Here is a 17,086-nt window from a genome sequence, read left to right as displayed (position 1 = left end):
AAAAGAAATAGGAGGGAAAAGCCTTGAGTCCCATGGCTGGCGCTTTTTCTCGGAGGTAATTAATGATCACTCGTAAAGAATGGATGACACCATCCCTGGTTTGAGCCAAAAAAACAAGAGCCCCAGGTGTGTGCCAGGTGGAGGGCCCCGAACCCAGCCCAAGCCTCGTGTGCCAAGGACACCGCCCCGCCTTCCGGACTCATCCCTCGCCCCCCATCCCGTCATTTCCCAAACATCTGCCTCCCTCCCAGCCCCCAGGGGGAGGGGTTTGTGAGGCCTCTATACACCCCTCCCAGGCAGACTGTGGTTTTTCTATCAAGATACCTCAAAATGGGGTTCAAACGGCTGCCTCTCCCTGAGCCCCTGCCGCGTCGCGGGTTCTGTCCTCTGGGCTGTCTCGGAAACCGCAGAACCACTTGGCGGCCCAGGTGGAGAAACAGACACCCGGGTGGCGGGCGGGGAGGGGACTCAAGGTTGGTGGCTGGGCAGTGGCCGCGCAGGAGACAAACCCTCTCTTTCAGCACAACACGGGCCCCACGGCAGCATCCTTTTGGGAAAAGGGACGGCATCTGTTGCCATTCCCAGCAAGGGCTATTCCTGAGAGCTCCTTACAGGACCCGCCTTGAGGAGACGGAGCTGGGTGGGTGCGAGTGGGAGTGGCCACCCCCCTCCCTCGGAGAGGGTGGGTTATGACATCCCTGGAGGTCAGGGTCTGCATCCCCACCAAAGCCCCACCGGGACTCTAGCCCTCTAGGGACCTGCCGGCCACCACACCCTAAGAACCACTCTGCCTCCTTCTGAAGTTTCCGGGGGGACAGGAAATCCCTCCAGAACCTCTTCATCTGCCCCTGGACAGAGCCGGGCACAGACAAGTGTCTCTTGATGTCCCCCAGCAGACCCGGACCAAAGGGAGCCTTTCGATAGGGCCCGAGTTATGGTTGAACTGAGTCCCCCAAAAGGTATGCTGAAGTCCTAACCCCCCTGTATCTCAGGACATGGGCTTCTCTGGAAATAGGGTCTTCATGGAGGTAATCAGGTAAGATGGGGTCGTGAGGATAGGCCCCCACCCAGCGTGACGGGTGGACTTTTAGAAAGAGGATATTTGGAAACAGAAGCAGACGTGCTCCGAGGAAAGAGGACGTGAGGGCCTCAGGGAGCAGACGGCGGCCGGGTGCAGGCCGAGACTGAATGCTTCTATAGGCCAAGGACGCCACAGGCTGTCGCCCACCCCAGCAGCTGGGAGAGCACTCGAGAGCAGATCGTCCCTCGGAGCGCTCAGAAGCAGCAAGCCCCTGCCAACACTTCTAGCCTCCAGACCTGAGAGACACATGCCCCTGTCATTTCAAGCCCCCTGGTTTGTTAGAGCAGCCGCTGGAAATGAGTAAGCCGGCCCCGTGGAGGGCGGGGGAGGACGCTGCCTGGGGCCCTGTGCTCCAAAGCGTCTTCTTGGTATAGGGTTTTAGGTCCCCCATCCCTAATTCTTAACAACTTCTGAACAAGGGGCCCACGTTTTCGTTTTGCACTGGGTGCCCGCTCATTGTGTAGCCGGTCATGTTTTCCGATCTCCCCGGCAGGACCCCACCTGGCACAGATATCCACCCCCCGACCCCCTACAGTCAGGGCCCGGCTCAGCACCGGGCTGTGACCTTGATGGGACCCATCAGGGCATGGTGGGGGCCTCCTGACACCTCGTTTCTCCAAGGACCTCCCAGGATGAGATACCCTCCCTCTGGCCCTTAAATCAGGACCCCTGGGTTCTCTCGCCAAACCGTCCTGGTGGCGAGCACAAAGCAAGCCAAACATCAGATTTTGCGGAGCAGGTGGTCACCGGGAGCCAAGACTTGGCCACGCATCCCAGCCCCCTTCCTGCGGCACTGCGACTTCCTTCTGCTTTGCACTAACTCGGGTCACATCAGCTGGCGTTTCTGGACCCCTCCCCAGAGTTCAGCACAGAATACTCAGTACCTTCTGGGAGCTCGCCATAGGGTGCAGGAGTCAGTTTCAATTTATTGCTTGTTTTAAAAGCAAACAAACCCCCCTGGGAGGCAGGTCACCTCCTGATGGAGGAGTTTTAACAGCAGGCTCTGCGGAGAACTGAGGGCTTTGTCCCTCATGCCCAGTTGAGCTGGATCCGCCCCCTTGACCAGGTGGCCCCGGGGATGCCCCCTGGAAGGAGGCCTGGGCGGGGTGGGGATGAGGGATGGCATCCAGAAGGGAAAATGGGGGCTGTTTCTCTGGGACGCCTGGGTCCCGCCCAAAGCAATATCATGGATAATCCCATTAACTCCCCGCAATAAAGCCAGGAAGAGATAGACAGATAAACTAAAGCCAGGATAATTGAGGCTCCCAGATAATCCCCATAGCTGATTTTAGCTCTGAATTTCACCGCACAGCAGCCTCCCACCAAGTGGCTGGTGAGAATTCCCTTTCTCGCCTTGCCCCCACCTGATGACCTCGTACAGTGGTTCCGAGAGGAGGTGAGGGACAGGATGGAAGGGAAGGGGAGAGGGTGACCCGGGTGGTGCTGGCAGCCCTGCGGTTCCCTGGCCCAGACTGTCTTTCTCCACTCCCTCCCCAGCCAACTCCTGTGTTGCAAGCATTGCCTCCTCCGGGCAGCCTGCCCTGATAGAGCCATCGCCCTCCCCACCCTGTCTGCTCCCCTTCCCCACTCCTTCACTGGACACGGTTCACCTGGATTCTTCCCTTTCCCGTCTTTCTTCCTGACCCAACGATGCATTCTTTCAAGCCAGGGTCTTGCTGATTTAATGTTTGGCCCCTGTGCTCTGTGTGGGGCCGGGCGCAGAGAAGGGGGTGTGCCCTGAAGCTTCCTGGGGGAGAACAGGCAAAGGGGATGGGAGAGGAGACCAGAAAAGCGGCGAGGAAGGCCAGGCAGGAACGTGCAGCCAGCCGCCGAATACAGGGATGGAGAAAGGAACGAGTGGGTTGATGAAGTAGAGAAAGATCTTGGGGCCCAGTGAAGACACGAGCCCGGAGTGCACAAGGGTGGCAGGTTTTGCAGGCGGGTGACTGTGCCCTCTCCCCTTCGCTAGGACCTCAGCACGCGGGCACGATGGAGCCTCCCCTTGAGAGCAGCCATCAGATAGTGACAGGTATTGGGTCACCCCTGGGGCTCTTTGGGGCCACTTCCTGGCACAGACCCTGTACCAGCGACAGGAAGAGATTCCCCACCCCCACACCCCACCCCCACCAGTACCAGCACCAGCACCACCTCTGGAGCAGCTCAGACCAACCAGGGTACCCGTGGGCAGCGGGCAGCCCGTGCCTGGAGAACGTTCCAGTGCCTCTCAAGAAATTAAACTAACCCTGAGGGGACAGGCAGAACCATGCTGGGGGCCCACCAGGACAGGCTTTGCTCGGGAGTATGGGAGGATGCGGTAGGCTTTTCATCGAGGCCATCGAGGCCACACTCGGGACCTGTGGAAATGGCAGAGAAGTGATCACGGGTCCCCTGCTCCCACCGAGACAATTGCTGTTCTGTTTGGGTTCCTTTCCTTCCAGCTTTTTTACATGTGGTTTTCCACCCAAGAGAGCGCAGAGGCAAGGGACCCCCCACAAAGCCACGAAGGGGGGAGCTGTCCTACCCCGGCCCCACCCCCATTGTTGGGCCCCACCGGATTCGTGCTGGAAAGGGCTCAGTGTCCCTGTTTGCAGAGTTGTGACCCTTCCCCTGTGGGGCCCCAGGTCTTCACATGGCCTCCGGGCATATTGTGACAAGGCCAGTGAGTGTCTCTACCCGCACAGATAGATGCACGCAATCCTCTCTGGGAACTCAAGGACTCCAAGGAGAGAAGCAGGAGGGGTTTGAGGCTGCTGGGGACAAATAAGCAGGGAACGTTGCTTCTCTAAGGGTCTGCCTGCACCCCCCCACCCCCGCCCACGCATCCATTCACTACGTTGGTCCATCAGCCAGTCAGTCAGCAAACCTGGGGATCCGGAGAAAACTAACAGAGCCCCTGCCCACTGGGAGCTCTTATCCGAGGGAGAAGACAACCAACCGAAGAGACAATTACAACCCGGACAGCTGGAGGCACTGTGAGCTGCCAACCCCCGTGGCCAGGAGGTTCCCAGGGAACAGGGACTCTGCTTCGGTCCCCTGCCCGGACACCGGAGGGCGGGGACCCGGGAGAGCATGAGACCAAGGACTCCCTAAGGACACTCGGTCAGCGGGTCTCTCCCACCCGCCCAAGGATACCGGGGAGAGGAATTCTACAGAAAGTTCCCCAAGGGTGGAAGGACGACCTACTCAGCTAGTTCCCTGGCAGCTGGGAGCACGTCCCCCCTCTCGAGAACCTTTACTTCATGAGGGCGGTGGACAGAAAAACCCTGGATGAGGCTGGGAGCAGAGACAGGCATCTCCACGCTGGCAGCCTCCTGAGGGCAGGGGCTGTGCCTCCACCATCAGACCCGGAACCCCTGAGTCAGGTCCCATCAGACTGGAGATTCCTGTTTCAATTCAGTGGTTCCCGAAGGTTCTGCACCCAAACCGTGCTCCGTGGACCCTCCTGGACCACGTACGTGGATGCCGATGGCCCCCTCCCCTTCAGCATTAGGGCGGAGCTGACCCCGCTGAACAATTTCTGCTTCTTAGAAAGAACACCCAGCTGGGCTCTGCCATCTGAGACCACTTGGTAAACCGTGTATGAAACCGTTTATTCTATCACATCGTATAGGAGATAACTTTCCTTTAAATTTACACAAAGTGTCAATGACTTTGATACAGGCTCGCGATCGTGGGGTTAGAAGGAAATTTGGTGTTCTGTCCTCAAACGTGGGATCCCCCAGATGTTGCAAATACCCATACGCTCTGCCGGCCCCGCCAACCAATTAAGTCCGAATCCGTGGGGGTGCGATCCAGGCATCCAGGCTTTATAAGCTCCTGGGGATTCCGCTATGGTGGCCGCGGCAGTGTGGTTCCCTCCCAATATAGGAATCACGGTTGTTTATTTATTCCACAGCCGTGTACAAAGCACCTACTCCGTGCCAGAAACCTGGATTATCTTAACCTCTTCCAGAACAACTCTGTTGGTTTTCCGGTTTTTGTTTGTTTGTTTTGGATACTTCCAATAATGGGGAACTCACTGCTTCACATGGCAGATCTTTTCCCAAGAGCTGGTTTTAGGGAGTATGTAGGGAAGGGAGATGTGTTAGGAAGGGCTGACTCAGATGCCTTGGGTCCCCCTGTGTGGGATACTCTGCACGCCTTTCCTTGAAGCCTGACACCCCCACTCAGTGGGCCGAGGAGTATACAAGCACGGGATTACAGAGGGGGAATCTTGAGCTCAGAGGAACCAGGGACCAACCCAAGAACACTCAGTTTATGTGTGGTGAAGCCAGATCCACACCCCAGAGCGTCACTTCAGTGGGAGGTCGGGGCTGGCTGGCCTGGCAGGGTGGGAGTCAGGAGGAGAGATCAGGCATTATATCCGGGTGTCCAGAAAGAACATTTCAGGTCTCTCATCCCCACATTCGAGGCACGTTCATGCCCCCGGTTTTCCTTCCCTCTGTCCCTCAGGGCTGGGAGAGTCTGTGCAAAGTCATGGGGACCCCAGATCTGCTGCTCCCCAACAAGGTGTACTCACACATCAAAGGACTCAAGTTGGGCAGGGCAATGTTCAAGCCAAAGGAATGACTACCTAATGGTAATTCTTTTTTTTTTTTTTTTTTTTTTTTTTTTTAAAGGTTTTATTTATTTATTTGACAGACAGAGACCACAGGTAGGCAGAGGCAGGCAGAGAGAGAGTGGGTGAAGCAGGCTCCCTGTTGAGCAGAGAGCCCGATGCGGGGCTTGATCCCAGGACGCTGGGATCATGACCTGAGCTGAAGGCAGAGGCTTAAACCACTGAGCCACCCAGGCGCCCCCCTAATGGTAATTCTTGACCACATCCATCCTAGACAACGTGCCTTGGCTTCCCAAATCATAGCCCAGAGGTGACGTCCCACCCTGCCCACCGTCCCAATGGCACATCTGTGCAGTGGTTGCAGCTGTCACCTGCTTCTTGTGCTCCTACTGTGTGCAAGGCGCACCCGCAGCTTTCTGCCCAGCCCTTAAAACAGCCCCAGATGCGGGATGAGCATGTTCCCTTTTAGACAGAAACCAGGCACAGACAACTCTGTCTCCAGAGCCTGAGTTCTTGCCCACATAGACCAGCGTTTTTCAATCTGCAGGTTGTTACCCATTAGTGGGGTGTGAAATCAATGTGGCAGACTATGAGCAGCATTTAAAAAATAGAGGCAGGTAGAAAAGAGTTTTTAAAAGTGCACATAGTAGGGGAAGGCTTGCTTCATAAACAAGGTGCATGTGTGTGTCCTGTATACCAGGTCGTGATGAAAAATATATTTTTTATGGCGAGTTCTGGTCAATTATTTGAAAGTCAATGCCCTCTGCTATCGTCTACCTGACGTTACTATCAAGTGGCTTCCGGGGATGGGATGACAATGTGTTCTGGGCACCCAGAAGTGAGGGCTCAGGAGACCCCAGGGAGAGATCAGGCCTGCTGAGTGCTTAGGGAGAGCGGGGGATCCAGCAGTCACCATCGGGGAGGTGAGCAGCTTCTCCCTCTGCTAGGAGCTCCCCCATCCCCATCCCAATGTTCCATGGGGTCCTTTCATGACAGAGCCACACCCCTTCTTGAGAAAACCCTTGGGAGCCAGCCTCGGGGGCAGAGGCCCCACTGCAGTATGAAGGGTATGCGTTAGACACCATATCCCTGAGACACCGAGGAGACAGTGCTGGAGTCCAGAATGAGCCAAGTCGGGGGGACGATAGCACCTCCATCGCAGGACGTCTTTGGAGGCCGAGATGGGTTTTCCGTCTAGAACAGCACACCAGTGTTTGCCTCCAGCAGACGGGGCTGGTCGCAGAGGCCTCTCAGAAATCACCGGGGGGTGGGGGGGAGATTCACAGACGTGGTGGGCTTGGCCGTGAGCATGGAGTTGGTGCAGGTGGGGAAGGGGCAGCTGGTGAGCGACAGGCAGAGGCACAGTGGCCTGGAGAAGACAGCTCTGTGGCCAGTTTCTTTATCGCCTTGGGCAGCCCCCCTCCCATCTCCGGAAACAGCCCGGATGAGGGACTTGGAGGCCCAGCCCCGCCCAATGGGAATCCCGAAATTAAGCAAATCACACCTCTGAGCCTCCCTTGCCTCATCTGTGAAATGGGATAATGGCCTAGATCGGCATGGTCTGGGGGAAATACGGCGTGAGTCACAGATGTCCTGGTGGCCATATAAAGAAGGAAAAATCAACAGGTGGAATTTATTCTAATAATACATGTTATTTAACCCACTATATCCCAAATGTTATCAGCCCAACACACAGTTGATATCAAAAAGCAGGAAGGAGATTTTTCATTCTTTGTTTGTACTATAACTTCCGAATCCAGTACACAGTTTCCACTTCGAGCACAGCTCAACGTCAATGAGCCACGGCCCCAGGGCCCCACGGCCACGTGATGAGGGGCCACCACACTGGACAGCGCTGCTATGGACAACCTTCAGGGCAGCCCCTAAAGTTATGGGACGGGATTGAAGGCCGGGCTAGAGTCCCTAGATGTTTGCCGCGGGTTGAACCCCAGGGCCCTAGCCGGTCCCAGCTGCAGAAAGCCATTCAGGTGATGTGCTGAGAGCCATAAAATGCCACTCGAGTGACAATAAAATGGGTCATTGATTCTGGAATGACACAGACCTGGCTTGCTCAGCAGTGTGCTCTGGGCAAGTTAGTCATCCTCTCTGAGCCTCGGTTTTGCCATCTGTGACACGGGGATCTTCACCATCGCGGACATTACAGAGCACCGGCCACGGGCCCGGCACTGCTGTTCTAAGCCCTAGATGTGGGTCAGTCAGCTTCTCATGTAGGAGTCCATCATACGGCATCCCAATTTTGCAGGAGCGTGGAGGCACAGAGAGGGGAAGTAACTCGCCCAAGGCCACACAGCTAGCATGTGGCAGTGCTAGGATTTGAGCCCAGGTGCCTGGCTCTGAGTCCCTGTGCCCACACGGCCAGTCCCCCAGGGAGACGGTGTACATTAAGCCAAGGACTGCCTTGAAAGTCCCTGGCAAGGTGCCCGGCACCCAGTGGGCAGGTAATAAATGGCCGCGGCTACCCTCGACGGGGGCAGACGTTCGTGGGAAGAGCCCCGGGGTGACCTCCAGGCAGCTGGGGCCCAGCCGGGTCATGACCGGCTGGGAGGCAGCCCCTTCTGAGCCTTCCTTGTGTCGCTGGCAGCCAGAGGCTGAGCCGGGAATTCGGCTGGGAAGGCATCTTCCTCATAGCTCAGGTGCAGAGGCCTGGGCGGGTGGATGAGTCAGGGTCTGAAGTGCCTGGGGTTGGGGCTCTGGGGGCGGTGGGTGGGCTGAGGGGGGTGGCCCTGGTGAGAAAGGCAGCCCCACCAGTTCCAAGGCCTGGGCCAGGAGCCCCATGTGGGCGCCTGCCCTGGTCACACCACCAGCATCTTCTGAGGGTGGCGGCTGAAAGCCACCCAGAGGGGCTCGGAGGTCAAAGCGCCAAGAGCCTGGAAGCGCCTGGCGGTTGATAGCATCCAGATGCTGTCACCTGCACTGTGGGGTGGCTGAATTAAAGATCTGGCCCAGGGGCACCTGGGTGGCTCAGTGGGTTAAAGCCTCTGCCTTCTGCTCAGGTCATGATCCCAGCGTCCCGGGATCGAGTCCCGCATCGGGCTCTCTGCTCAGCGGGGAGCCTGCTTCTCGATCTCTCTCTGTCTGCCTCTCTGCCTGCTTGTGATCTCTGTCAAATAAATAAATAAAATCTTTAAAAAAAAAAAAAAAAAAAAGATCTGGCCCAAACAATAAAGAAGCCAAAAGTCGGGCAGCTGCAGGCGAGGCTGGATACAGCTGCTCTGAAAAACACCACGGACCCACCAGGGGCTCACCGTCCCTCCCCCTTCCCAGGGCTACTGCAGAGCCAGCCCCATTCCTGGGGGGCTCAGTCCCGCCCCCGAGGCTCCTCTCCATCACCCCCGCAGCCCTGAAGTTCACTCTGATTGGTCCTGCTTTGGTCACGTGCCCACCCTTGAGCCAACCCCTGGGACAGAAGAAATGGAGCACACGGATTGGCTAGTTTGGATGACCCTCTCCCACCCCAGTGCCCCACCTGTAATGCAGAATGGGGGCGATGTGCGCTGGTGGGAGCGGTGAGCTGATCTCTACTCCATCCGGCTCTGGTGGTGTTTCTGCCACTGCTTGGCCAGTGACCTTGGCAATCCATTTCCCTCTCTAAGCTCAGCGGACTCGAGCAGATCCTTTAAAACCTCATTTTAGTTTAAAAGAAAAAAAGATTTGTTTCCAAGTCTTATGTAAATCAGATCCAAGTGGAGGTGGTGTGGTGGGAGCCAGGGTGGGGGAGGCAGGACCCTCACCTTCCAGGCAGGACCCTACCCCTTCCCACAAAGGCCCCAGGAGCCCCCCTTGTTCCCTCCGTCTCTGGAAGCCCGAGCCACCTGAGTCAACATGGTCAAGTTCATGGACCTGCCCAGGTAGCATCCAGGGAAGCCTGCAAAAAGTCAGGTGTTGGAGTGGGGCCTTGGGGTACCAAGGAGATTTGGGGAACTGTGAACCCCAGTCGCACCATCCCTCCCAGCCCCCCCTGCCACCCACCGTGACTTCACACCAAGGGGGAAGTGGTGAGCCTGGCAAAGCACAGAGCCTCCCCCAGCGCGGGCCACCTTTGTCCTCCCAGTGTCCCCTGAAGGATGGCCTCTACCCCCTTGGCCACTTCCTGGTCCCCAAGAGCAGGTGAGGCCAATGCTGAGTTGCTTCAGAATAGTAACAGAAGAGTGACAGCATTGCCCCACCGCGGCATTCCTTTTGCAAAGCACTTTCCTACCCTAGGTCCCCTGGATTTTCTCAAAAGCCAGGAGAGGAGGCAGGACCCAGGTGCGGCCCTACTGTCAGTTGACGTGAGTCTTCGGCCTGTGCCAGGTGCTTCCTGCACACTCCCCCATGCCACCCTCTCACAGGGAGAGGAGGTGGGCACTTCTGTTAAACCCTGTTCTCTACAAGTAGCGGAGCTGGGACTCGAACCTGGGTCCGCAGCTCAAAGCCACGTGAGGAGCGACCAGAGCTGTTCATCTTACATAAGCGTCGGTTGTGGGGTTCCTGTCGTCACATCCTTGAAGAACAGAATGGAAGAGAGGGCTTGCGTGGGAATCCCAAGGACGGAATTCCTGTCTGACGCAGAGATGCTACAGGGAAGCAGATTGCCATTCGACGTGAGACAGACACTATGTCGCTCAGAGGGACAGAGGAAAGGACAGCCTGGGGATCTATGAGCGTCAGCTCTCCGGGCAAAGTGTAGGCAGAGGCTTACTGGTCACTGGGCACAGGGGGCAGAGGCTTACTGGTCACTGGGCACAGGGGGACGGGCATTCCACACTGCTGGGGGTGGGACAGACCCACGTGGCCCAGGGCTGGGGCTTCAAGTTTCCTCTCGTTCACCAAGCAAGCCCCCCCGCATCTCCAGTCTCAGCCCTGCCAACCCACTCCCCACCCCGCAGATCGGGTGAGCTTCCCAAAGCAGCTCCCCCCATGCTATTGGCCCCCTGCATGCGTCCTGTGGCCCTTGGCCACCTGTGCCTGTTGCCAGAGCCCAGCAACAAAGCACCCACGACTCAACGCCAGGAAACAACTGCATGACTGCGCTCCGAGTCTGTGGGTCAAGCGCCGACTGGGCAACACGGGGAATGGCTTAATTCTGCTCCATGATGTTTGGGGCCTCGGCTGGGGAAGCTGGAAGGCGGGGGTGACTCGAGGGCTGGGCCTGGGAACCATCCGGAGGAGTCTTTGCTCACACATCTGGCTGTTGGTTGGCGCTGGTTGTCAGTGGGACCTCAGGGGTGCTGTGGGCCGGACACCCACACATGGTCTGTCCCAAGTGGACTCGTCTGGGCTTCCTCACAGCGTGATGGCTGGGTTCAAAGAGTGAGTATCCCAAGAGGCGAGATGGAAAGGCGTTTCTATGACCTCACCTTGGAGATCACAGAGTGCCAGACTCTAAGTCCCGCCATGTACAAATCTCCACCCACGTTCAAGGGAAGGGGACGTAGTAGACCCAGCATTGGACGGGAAGAGTGTCGAGGTCATGTTGGAAGAAGAGTAAGGGAGATGGGAAGTAGTGCTACCAGCCCCCTCTGGAAAACCAGAGTCTACCACCCGTCACTCTTCAGCTGGGGTCCAACCCTTCAGCATGGCCACTGAGGCCCTTCTATGTCACCAGCTTCATCGGTCTTTACAACCGCTGTCCCTTCTGCCCAGAACAGCCACCTCCCCAGCCTGCTCCCACCCCCTTCACCTGGCCCACCTTCTCTCACCCTTCAGGGCTCAATGGAGATGTCCTCTCTTCCCAGGAAGCCTGCTCTGATCCCAGCCCCACCTCAACTGAGTTGGGGTCCCTCTCGACCTCCTTTGCCCCTGACTGCACTGCTTTCCCTACTTGTTGGCCTCCAACAGACGGAGCCCCACAGGGCATGGGTGGTGCCCCCGCCCCCAACCTATCTACCATTACATCTCCAGCGTGGGACCAAATTCCAGCCCCTTTCTGGATTCTGCCAACAGATATCTGGCAGCCACCTCCCCCAGGAAGACTCCCCAGATTATCCCAGACGGTGTGAGGCATCGCCCCTGCTCTCCCGCAGCCCCCTGAGCAGGTGTTTGGGAATGCCAGGATGAAAGGAGACAGGTCCGCCCCCTGTTCCCAGGCCAGAGCTTGTCACGGCAGTAAAAGCAGCAGCAAATTACCAGGCAGCTGGAAGCTGTAATGAGTAAAACAAGGGCATTGTTCTCGGGGCTGCTAATTGCATACCTGAGGAGTGAGGCCCGCTCAGCCCACGGCAGTTAACCCGGACCTCAGCCACAATGCCAGACCCAGCCTGGCAGGGAGCCAAACACAGAGGTGACATCAGGTGACACAGGAGGGGGCATCTGGGAGCCCGGTGACCCCACGGGGGTGACCGCATCCACCTCACCTGGGACCTGTTGAAAATACAGAGTCCCAGTCCCCACCCACAAAGTCTGTGTCTGGGGGGGGGTCCCAGGGCCCAAGAACATGGATTATTGGGAAGCTCCAAGCCTGGGGTTTCTAACTTGCCCCACCCTAAAGCCAGACAGAGCCCCACCCTCCCCTGCTCCTTCCCACTCTGGGATGGTGGCAAGATCCAGAAAGCGACCTGGGGAGAGGACAAGAGAGGGAAGTTTCCCGGGAGTTTGGGTCAAATCTTCCTTGTGAACTGAGAGACCCAGGACAAGTCCCTGCACCTCTCGGAGCACAGGTAAAGTCACCAGGGGACAAGGGAGCATGAGCTCGCAGAGCCCCCAAGGCCGGGATCCCAGCCCCCACAATGGGCTCCACTCGCTTGTGTGTTTGTCTAATTTGCAAAAGCAATATATTAATTTTGTGATTTGTCAGACTTTCAATTGATTCTTTTACTGAGTTATAGCAGGAGGGACCCATGGCTGCTTACTGTATTCAACAGCTTACAATCCATTACCACCATTGTTTGTGATCGTAGACATAGCCAGGACCTGGGGTGACCCCCTTCAGGTGGTTCCTGGGGCACACTGGGGCATGTCTCCATCATTCTCTGAGCATTTCCTTGCTTTCTGCCACAAGATATCCCAGTCGGATCATATACTTTCCCTTAGAATCAGCCACGTCTCCAAAGAACCCTGGTTCCTGTAGTGGAGAATGGTAACTAGAAGCCAACACCTGGGTGCTAGATGTGCTCACTGCGAGTGGGAAGTTGCTGCCCCCGGGCCCTCTCAGCAGGCAGAGCAGGGGGCAGGGGCAGGGGCAGGAAATCTATCTGTACAGACACACACACACATGTATACACATGTGTGTCTGAGTGGGAAGTACCCTGTGCACACATATTTTTTAAGATTTTATTTATTTATTTGACAGAGATCACAAGCAGGCAGAGAGGTAGGCGGGGGGGGGGCGGGAAGCAAGCTCCCCACTGAACAGAGAGCCCGATGTGGGGCTCGATCCCAGGACCCTGAGATCATGACCTGAGCCAAAGGCAGAGGCTTAACTCACTGAGCCACCCAGGCGCCCCATGAGCCACCCAGGTGGCCCCCTGTGCCCACACTTCAATCTGTATATATTTCCGTATTATCCCACTGAAAACCATGCAAGCACACAGATACCTAGAATTGCAGTCCGACCGCACAGGGCTCCTGCCCCTTCTCTCCCTTTCTGGACCTGCAGCCCCCTTCTCTGTTGACAAAGTTTGGCTTCCTCTATCCTTACCGTATTTACCAACTTGGTTGCTCCCCTCATATGTAACCTGTTTCCCACGGCTGTCCCCACCTCACCCCCTGCGCAGCCCCCCGGGCACATATGGGGTCCCCTCCTCACCCGTCTTGGGATCTGGCACCCCTTGGGGCCATTCCCCCACGTGGGCAACCCTTCACCCCTTTGGGCTCTGGTACCCCCACCAGGCCAGCCCTCCGTGGGGTAGCCTTCTGCCCTTGCACAGGCTCTGACTGTCCTCGGGGTCGTGCTACCCCCGTGGAAGCTCTCTTTACCCAAGCCAGGAAATAGCAAACCGCAGATTCCAAAGCAAGTGTCTGGGCTGCAGACCCTAAGCCCACCACTGTGTTCTCCTCCAAGGCCTGAGGAGGGGCACGCTTTGTCTCCAAGTGAGGATCCCCAGCTGGAAATTGGAACTGGGATCGAGGACGCTCCCAGCCTCAGCTGGGACAGGTTCTCCTGGGGCGGGCGGCCGGGCATCCCTACCTCAGGCCGAGGAGGAACTCAGGAATGACGGACCTGCCTGGGGCCGGTGATAAAACAGCTCACCGTTTTTGCTGCACTTGACAGTGCACAAAGCCCTCTGTAAACCCGCCGAGTCTCCACAGCGGCCCCAGGAGGGCAGGCTCAGCAAACCCGTTGTAAGGTCAGTGAAACCAAGGCTCGGGAAAGAAACCTGACAGCTAGTGGTGTGAACACGGCAATCCACCACCGGCCGGCCCTTTGCCGTCCCCTCCCCTGACAACTCACCCCTCCACTTCCCTCGGCCCTGAGCCCCTCCCGAGGACCCCCAAGTGTGTGGCTCCGGTCACAGCTGGCGGGGCCAGGCAGCTCAGTCCCTGCCCTTCCGAGCTGGCCATCCGATGGTGGGGGGCTGGAGCCACGCCCGTTCTCCCTAGAAGCCTGGCCGCCGGCTTTCTTTAACCAGCCAACTAAGGGGGGAGCTGGGTGTTGCGTGGGGTTACTCCTCGCTTGCCCCATCTTCCTCTGTGAATGCCAAGAGCACCCAGGACAGACGTCCTCCGCAGAGGGCGGGCCCAGCCCCGACGCAGGACAAAACCCCAAGTCAGCAGGCCCGGGGCCAAGGCCTGCCGGTGAGTGAGGGCAGCACCCCCAGCCCCGTGCCTGTGACTCCGCTCAGGCCTCGTCACAGGCAGGGGAGCCGGGCAGGCGGGTGGCCCACTCCAGCCCGCACGTGTACGGGGCCCCGTGCCACCAGGCTGCCTCGTGGGATCCCCAGGGAGGCCAGGCTCCTGCAGCCGGGGCGACTCCGCGGGGCCCCTGGGAGAGGCAGCTGCGTTGAGTCAGCCCCACGCTGAGCTCAGCACAGAGCCTCCTCTCTGGCCTGCTGGGGACACCACTCCCCATGGTGGGAACAGCCTTTGTCCCCCAAAAGCCACGGAAGGGGCACTGAGTCTCAGCACGCTCCCTCCCTCACAACCCCTTCAGAAAGCTGAAGGGACCCCCCGCCCTGGGGCATTCTCCCCCCCAGGGTGTGGGACAAGGCCATAGCCAGCCCCAGGGGCCATTGGAGGCTAACTTTGTCCCTGAGTGTGCTCCGGTGTCCCAGGAAAGGGTGGGCCACACAGAGACACCCCCCACTGGCGGGCAGGGGATACATGGTCGGCGGGGCATGGCAAGGCCTGGGGGAGGAGGCCCGTGCGCAGGTCCTGGGGGGTGCTGCCAGGGCCCGTCCCTCCCGTCAGGCCTCAGCTTCCCCATCTGTAAAACTAGACTCTTATTTCCGACCAGGGGTAACCGTTCTGTTCTGCAGCTGTGGGCCACTATTTGGGGAGGGGGCAAGCCAGGCAGGTAGGACTCCAGCTCCCACTGGGACAGCGTCCCCAGAGCTAGACCTTGGGCTGCTCTTCAGGTACGGGCTAAGGGTGAGTTTGGGCACCGGGCTTTATGTAGACTTGGGCTGGAAAAGGATAAGGTATGAAAACCACTGACCCAGGGAACCTAGGAGCCTCCCACAGCCCACTCCTGGCTTCCTTCCCTCCTCCTTCGGCCTGGGCTCTCTCAGCACTCAGACTACACAGAGGGGTTCCAGGGGCACACCAGACACCTGGTGCCTGTCCCGGGATAGTCAAGAAGGCACCTGTGAACAGGGATGTCCAAGCTCAGGTCTGGAAGATGGGGCTGGGGACAGAAATGAGTTGAGAGCTGCCTCAGTTTCCCTTAGGTGCTCGCTTGAAAGGCCAAACTAATGTGAGGCTACTGGTAGAAATACCCCCAGGTATCCCCAGTTCAATGCCAAGATGGGGCTGGGGACAAAAATGAGTTGAGAGCTGCCTCAGTTTCCCTTAGGTGCTCGCTTGAAAGGCCAAACTAATGTGAGGCTACTGGTAGAAATACCCCCAGGTATCCCCAGTTCAATGCCAAGAGTACGGAGAGAACGGGATTGCGTTCCTGCCTCGGCGTCTCGGGTACCGGGGAGCTGGTGCTTAAAGCTACAGTTACACCCAAGCGGAGAGAGCTGGGACCAAGACACAGTCAGACGGGGGCCAGCCGTTAACAACCAACCAAGCGGTCCACGTGGCAACTTCAGAATGGGACAGGCGGCACAAAGACAGTAAATTAGGGCGATGGGGTAGAGAGGATGGGGGATAGCCCTGGACAAGTGCCTGGGAAAGGCCCCTTTGAGGAGATGCTACATGCGCAAGCCTCGAAGGCCATGAAGGAATCTGTGAAACTCAGGAAAGAGCGTTCATCACAACCAAAGGCCCTGGGGTTGGAAAGGGTTTGGCTTGTGGAGGAACAGAAATGACAGTGTGGATAACAGCTGTTTCCTCTCAGGCCAGGCAGCCCCACTGCCTTTGGGGAGCACTTGCCTGACCCCCCACCATCCCTACCCTGGCACTTAGGAACAAGCACCCAGCGAAACCTTGGCTTCCTCCATCTCCTGAGACTCCGCTGCCCGAACTCGAACCTTTGATGCAGAGTCATAGACGAGAAATCCTGCATCGTGGAGACCAGGGTCCAGGCCATCAGGAGAGGACCGTGGCCTGCACTCACAAGACTCAAGAGACGGGGACCTCAGGATCCTGGCCGCGTGCCTGCCTCCCTGTCCCCCAGCCTGCCTGGCTCAGGTGCCCAGACACGTGCCAGCCTCTCCCTGGCGGGAACCCCGCCCTGGCAGATGGAGCTTGCCCAAGAGGAGGTGATGTCACTGCCTTCTGGCCGGGGACCTGCTTGATCGAGAGCGATGGGCAGCCTGTCCTGGTGGTGGGGCAGGAAGAACAGGCTGCCCCCGACTCCAGAGGGAGGCGGGCCGAGATGCGTCACATGCTTCTGTCTCAGGTCCCAGACCTCCCACCCTTCCCAGGCCTGTCCACACACCGAGGGGCCGTTTGGGGCCCACGTCCGTGTCTGCCAGGAAGCCAGGAACCAGGAAACCCTCGGGTTTTGCCAGTGAGGCTTTCCGGAGGACGAGGTGCAGAGAGGAGGACCCCCTCTCCGAGCAGGTTTTGCGATGCCTGGGCTGGCAGGTGCTCCAGATAGAGATGTCACAGTGGAAGGTGTCACCAAGGAGACTTGTGGGAGGCAGCCCCACGGTTCCCACCCTGGCAGGTGGCTCCTCCCGCAGGTCAGCTCACCGAGGTCTCACGGGGCCCGGCCATGGGCTTTGGGCCGCATGTCCCTCCCGGGGGGTGACCCCGGTGCTCCCCGCTCACCTGCAATGCCCCATAACCCTGTGCTACTTCTGACTCTGCCCCTTCGGCCTCTGCTGTCTGGCCCCAAATGCCCTTCCCTTGTTGCCCCTGCTGCCCCACCCACCCTGGTCTCACTCCTACTAGCTGCT

This window comes from Martes martes (genome assembly GCF_963455335.1).
Source record: "Martes martes genome assembly, chromosome: 4".
NCBI classification, from domain to species: domain Eukaryota; kingdom Metazoa; phylum Chordata; class Mammalia; order Carnivora; family Mustelidae; genus Martes; species Martes martes.
Note: the sequence above shows the minus strand (reverse complement) of the source record.